Genomic DNA, 6,772 nt, shown 5'->3' with positions numbered 1-6,772 from the left:
TTGAGTTAAAAGAAAACTATAAGAGTTCCTCTGCGCTCTTACATATGTACATAAGTATCTGTGTTGGCAGACAGTGTTGCCGTTGCGCTACTAAAGAAGAAATTTAACCCTTTTTAGAATTTAGATTTTTCGACCCTTTTCCAAAATTATGTGCGACTTTTGCCCTTTTTCAGAGATGTTTTTTTTTTTTAGGAAATGTTAACAGAACCATGCTATTGAAAAATATTTCCTCCTGTAAGTATGAAAAAAATCATCACTTAAAACTTTTAAAGGACAAGCGACTTTTCTTGCAGCAACTGGATTTCTGTGTTTTGTTCAAAGCTTGTCCCACTATTTTCATTTTGAATTCAACAGTGGAACGTTCTAGCAGCGAAAAGATAAATTTGATTTTGACTTTGGAACTCAGATTTATTCTTTCGCAACGTAAAGAAAGCAAAAATAATATGGTGACCCTTTTTTTTGGGCAATTACCCCTTTTTTGCGACTTACTGCAAATTCTCAACGGCTACGCTGGTGGTAGCTATGTATATGCTACTGCATACCAAAAATTATTCTAGAAATTAAAATTAAAATGCATGGAATTGGGATGAAAAGTTTGTGGAATGTTTATAATTTTTGTAAGAAAGTCTGAAATTTAGATTTATATGGTGTTTGTTAGATAAGGAGTTATACTTTTATACAAAAATAATGAACCTTAAAAAAATCGAAAGAAAATTAGTCAAAACTTGTAAAAATGTTGATGTGCTGTCGTTTGTCGCGGGGTGTGGATATAGTCTCTTCTGTGCTGAAGGGTGTAAATATTCCAGGGTACGAAAATAAACTATATTGTACGTTACTATTTCGTTTCGTTTATTACTTCAACAGTTCGGTACAATACGAAAACAAAACGGCTGAGTTCACTTTGGCGATAGTACACTACAGTAGTTTAGTAGTTACAGACGAAACAACAAACGAAATGAATCGTGCAGAGAAAAATATATGTATGTATGTATACATATGAAATAACTTAACACAAAACGAATGGCTGCAATGAATAAAAAAATAAAAATGTTTTTTAATTGAATTGGATATGAAAATTTACAGAAAAAAATATTTTCCACGTAATTGAAACGTTTGTGATATCACCCTATGGTACAATTGTCATAAACGAAAAGCAAACGTTTCTCGTTGGGGAAAATTACAGTAAATCTTACAATGTGTTTCTGACTATGTACAAAACTGTACAAAACCACAAATGATATGATGATCGATGAGCAAATGGGAATTGTTTTGTACAGTTTATTTTCGTACTCTGAAATATTCAATAAATTCAAGAAGACATTTCATAAAATTAAGGAGTGTTTCTTTTTAAATGATAAAATCTAGCAGTTTTATCTTTAATTTTTAAATGATAATCTTATTTATAAAATCATTAGCAATTTTACATAAAATCAGTAAGGAATCTCGCATGTTTTACCCCAGAAACTTTTCATCTTGTTTCCAAAATGATGTCAATATTTTGGAACGTTTTCTAAGCGAGATATCTGTCGTGTTGTTGTTTCATATAGAAAACTGTAAAACGAAGACATCTACCTTTTGTAACACTCGAAGGTAAGCTTTTTAGCGTTTACATTTGGTAACCTCGTATCAGGGCTGCTTTATGGCAACACCAAACAACTTTTTTTTTTTTTTAATTTGTTGGGGACGTTATCTGTATTTGCATTTTATTTCAGTGATAAATGGGTGATAAAAACAAACAAAACAAGGTAAATAAAAAAAATTAAATGTTAGTAAAACAATTACAACAATGAAACGAAATGAAATATGAATTTGCTAATTTTCATTGTGGCGTATTGATGTTTATTTTAATAGTGTTATTGAGCTTTGTTTCACGATTTGTTAGTTAGGAAAAATGGAAAAAACAACAAAGCTTAAGCGATAGAAGTTATAGCAGCTATTTCGGAGATTACCACATTTCCTCATCGGACTTCTTTTTTAGGTTGAATAAGTGGTTATCTCTTCTGGCTTTGCACATCGATGATGCGGGTTCGATCCCCGCTGAAAGTCTAGAAAAGAGAAGTCTGATGAGGAGACCGTTTAATCTTTGATAATTTTTTTCATTATTCCTAATAAACAAATCGCGGTACAAAGATCAATAAGACTATTGAAATAAACATTAATACGCCACAATGAAAATTTTAAAGCTTCAAAACTGCATACCGAAAATTTTTTGTAAAAATTCTAAATACAAAGTTTAAAATTTTTGGGTGTAATTGCTAAAGTCTGTTAAATGTTTAAAAGAAAAATAGCCAAAACTAGGCAAAATCTCACTTGACTTAATCAGCTGACCACCACAAGTGCTTCTTCCCACTTTCAACGCACATCTTTCATTTATGGATTTATTAAAGGAACAGAAGTCGTAGAACAACAAGAGTTTTAATAACAGTTTTAACGACAAACACTTCAAATAAATAAATAAATGTACACAGGAAATAAACCGTTTGCGCTTAAAAAGTACCAACACTGGCCGGAGGGCATAATTTTACCCGAATTAACCGCAATTTCTTTAATTAAAAATTCCGAGTTGAGAAAATGTTACGTGGAAGGGTAGAATTGAAGTTAACCCCACCTGCAAAAAAGCGCGACAAACATACACGTAAACAAATGTACTATGCATACAAGTCGAAGGAACGAAAGAGATATGCACATAAATATTTAGTACATACATATATACATTCGTGACAACAGAAATAAGGTAAGGGTAAAAGTAGTGTAAATGCAATTTTCTCGCTGCTTTGACCCTTCTGACCATCGTATACTATGCACATTCTTAATTGCAAATTTAAGACCAGTTGTTAACGCTTCAAATTTAAATGCATAAGTTAATTTAGTTTAGCTTGACTGCTGACTGGTATTAGAAATAATTAAAAGTAACCGCCACAGTAAGAAAAAAGCAAATAAAATTTCAAAAAATACTCTTTCAAGCACTCGTCCGTCATACCTAATGTGACCAACCGTACTTCTTTTCGGCGAGATTTTTTTTTTCGCTATCGCTTTTTTTGACGCATGATATAAATGTTTTTGCGTCAAAAAGTGCGACAGCGATTCGAAAATTGTCGCTAACTGGTTACAGAATCTCCCCACAGGTCCTGTTCTTCTCCGTTCTTCTGGACATTCGTCACATGGCCTGGGCGATAAATTCGTTCAAACCATTAAAGTCGCGGGGGACAGATGGCATCATATCTCTGCAGCTGCAAAGGGCTCTGAAGGTGTCGTGCAATTGGTTGGATCCATGCATGAGGACCGGGTACGTCCCCAAGGTTTGGAGGGTAGTCAGTGTTGCGTTCATCCCGAAAGCTGGAAAGGGTTATCATGTTTCTCCTGTTCTCTCCTTCTCAAGAGCTCAATATGCTTATTGCAAGAAAAGGTCGGTGAATACCGTCCTGCACACAGTGGTAAAGTCGTCAGAGGAAGCCTTCACGCAGGAAGTTTATGCAGTAGGGGCCTCTTCGAAATCGAGGGGGCCTTCAAAAATGTCACTCCAGAGGCAATAGTCAAGTATATTCATAATCTGGGGATAGAAACCAACCTAATAAGCTTACTTTATGACAGAACTGTCGCGACGGAGTGGGGGAGTCAATGGGAGCACTCCGCAAGGTGGTGTTCTCTCTCCCCTGCCCTGGATTGCGGTTGTAAACGACCTTCTAGAGGAACTGGAAAAGTCTATGTAGATAATGTGGAACTTTTGATTAAGGGACGATTTCTATACACCCTTTTTGATCTACCTCAAGGTTACCTGAGCCAGGTAACTAAGTGGGCGATCAACGGCCCTTCCTATTACACTTTGATCAAAAGGTGGACATTTTGAGCCACTGCTAAAAATTATTACTATGAGATTCAGCAATTTCACCATGATTCCATTGCAGAAATTAGATAAAATAATGGCTTTCAGAGTGTCACAGTTAAGAAAGCCCCCATCAGCGCTAGCTCCGTGCTCTCGTCTTCGGCACTCTCGAATGTGGACGTGCCACCCGTATTCCTGTGCGCCTGGCAGGACCGATACCTTCTATTCTCCCGATGGCTGACTCCCGAGGCTAAGGACCATTGCTTCTTCTATCGGCTTAGAAGACACTGAGGACCACCCCTTGGAAACCATAATTGATTACACCCTTTGTATAGGCGAGAGAACCGGGGGATTTTGAGGCTGATAACCCTTTAGTCATGCGCCAGATAGTTTTGGCTGCAGTATACATTTCTCTGGTACAGAGAGCCAGACAAGCGCAAGTGAGCGAAGGGGTAGATCCTTCATTATCCGTGGCGTATAGCTTGGCTACCTCCCAAAACTACACAGCCTAGTATAGCCGAACAATCGTCAGCACAGACAATTAAAGAGTCACAACTGGATGGGGTCACTTCCAAGATTAGCTTATCAGCCATTTTGGTGGTTGAATACCACCTAGTCCAAAAGCGAAATAAATTATTGTTTTTTGTTTGGTATTTCGATTAAAGCCCTGTTACAAAATACATTTATTTTCGCTCTAGCTGGCCCCGTTGACCAAGTGTTTTTAAAAATCAGTCCCGATGCTGTTGAAAGTTTTCTTTAAAATTTTGGACAGCGCTTGCAGCCAAAGTGAAAATTGCTAGTGCAAGTTGAATTTAGCAAGTTGAAATTATTTCTCGAAAGCGATTTGTGTAATTTCAGTTGCAGTTACACCTTGCCATTTTTATTTCAGAGAGTAATTTCGTAAGTGAAATGATTTTCCAATGTAGGTTGGTGGATGAAGTAGCTGTTCTTTTTTTTATATTTAAGCTTTTATTGTTGTTCTTCTCTATAATACACCACAATCGCAGAAGCGTCATTAACAATCGCATAAAACAATGAAAGCATAGAAACAAAATCAACTAAAAAAGTGAGAAAGTCAAACAGGAGAAAGTGTTAAAGCATTAAATCTCGATAGGATGTGGGAGGAGCATATAGTGGTGGTGCTTTGTGCTAGAAAGTTAACAAGAAAAAAATGTGTCAGCGAAACCTCAAAAAGTCAAGAATTTCAAAAGACTAAATGCTGTGTCACACGATTGGGAATTTGCCCAAGATTTGGTGCAAATTTTACCACAATCTTGTGAATGTACAAATATTTTTCTTTATCCCAAACACGAAAATCAAGTTTTTCCATAAACCATACCAATTGTGTGACTGCAGAAAATTTTTGGCCTATTTTTTTTTTTTATTGTGTACCCATAACCCAATAGCTAAAATGTACAAATTTGTACAAATGTACCAATCGTGTGACACTGCCTTAATACACCCAACGGTGCATGATGCCTTGCTCTCTTTTTGATGAAATCAACGCTCATGGTTTCTTCTGCGCTTGCAAAGGTTTATACGCACATAATTGTTTTTTATGTAAACAACACTGTTTCCAACGCTTTGCCAAGCGTTTTTGGCGCATTCAACTTTTCGGCTTATTACGAAATTATTAAAAAGTTTTTTAATAAGCATTTAACTCGAGCGCATATATTTACTTACATATGTATTGTGTGTGCATTAATTTATATATACGTACATTATAGTGGTCCAAAAATGTATGTGAAAAAATAAGGTGGGATTTTTAATGCCACCGGGTAGGATGTTCTATACCGAAAAAATTAGGGAGTGTTAAAGGCGCTCAAAGTTTTCCATGTATTTTATATGGGGAGAAAACAACTTTTCATAGAAATAGTGTAGAAGTCTTGAAAATCAATATTTTTCGATCGGAAAACTTTGCTTATCTTCAGGAGATTCCCAGTAATAATACTCAAATGTTTCTTTAACCATTTTTTTTTCTGGTATATTTTATAGGTCCTCCAAAATAAATTTTTTCCGATCGGAATAATAATACCCAATTGTTTACTTAACTCTTTTTTCATAGTATCTATATTTTATAGGTCCGCCAAAGACCACAGAAAATGCAAGGTGGGCATCAATAAAAAATCTTTAGTATTAACAAATTGTAAAATAAACAATTCGGTATTGTTATTGGAAGTCTCGTGATTTTCAAGAATGCTATACCATTTCTACGAAAAGTTGTTTTTTCAAATACTGGAAAACCTTATGGGCTTTAAAGCAGGTCCAAAATTAATTTTTTTTTTACAAAAATATTCTTCTTTTATTATTCTTTTTTTCATTCAAAAAAATCCTAGGGGATGAGATCATTAAAATTCTGAATTAATTTCTTTTGGGCCATCCTAGTGTGTAAGATAGTTGCGTGATTGTTGGCTTATGCACTGAGAAAAGTGTTTAGTTACATCAACTAAATATATTTTGCTTGCAGTGCCATAGAAGCCAAATAGGGTTTTTTTTTATATTTAATGAGCACCGATATACATACATACATACATACATTGAAATCGCGCAACATTCAGCCCACAAAGCTCTGCAAAGTATGTACTTCTCTTACTACAGTACCATCTTGTGAAAGTGAAAAATTAGCATCCGAGAAAAAGATAAGCGCTCGCGGGCATGACAGTCGCATCACTCTACCTAGGATCTTGCTTCTCCTGTCGCCGCCGACCAACACAGAGTGCGGCCAATAACTGTTGCGTGTGAGTGTGCACGCCTATTTTCCGTTGTTGCTGCTGCTGCAGCGATTATATCCACCCACCATACACTTTTACTTGTAATTTCCCTTTGGAACCGCGGCATGTGGCTTTGTGGAGTTTTGAGTTTAGTTCGGATTTCCATAATGAAACATTTTTGTGGCCATTGGCACTTCATTAAACTAAACTTATAAATATTATGAAATTGCCAAGATTT

The sequence above is a fragment of the Rhagoletis pomonella genome, unplaced genomic scaffold (genome assembly GCF_013731165.1).
Source record: "Rhagoletis pomonella isolate Grant_MI unplaced genomic scaffold, Rhpom_1.0 Rhpom_scaffold_00007, whole genome shotgun sequence".
In the NCBI taxonomy this organism is placed as follows: Eukaryota; Metazoa; Arthropoda; class Insecta; order Diptera; family Tephritidae; genus Rhagoletis; species Rhagoletis pomonella.
This window is presented reverse-complemented; position numbering follows the sequence as displayed.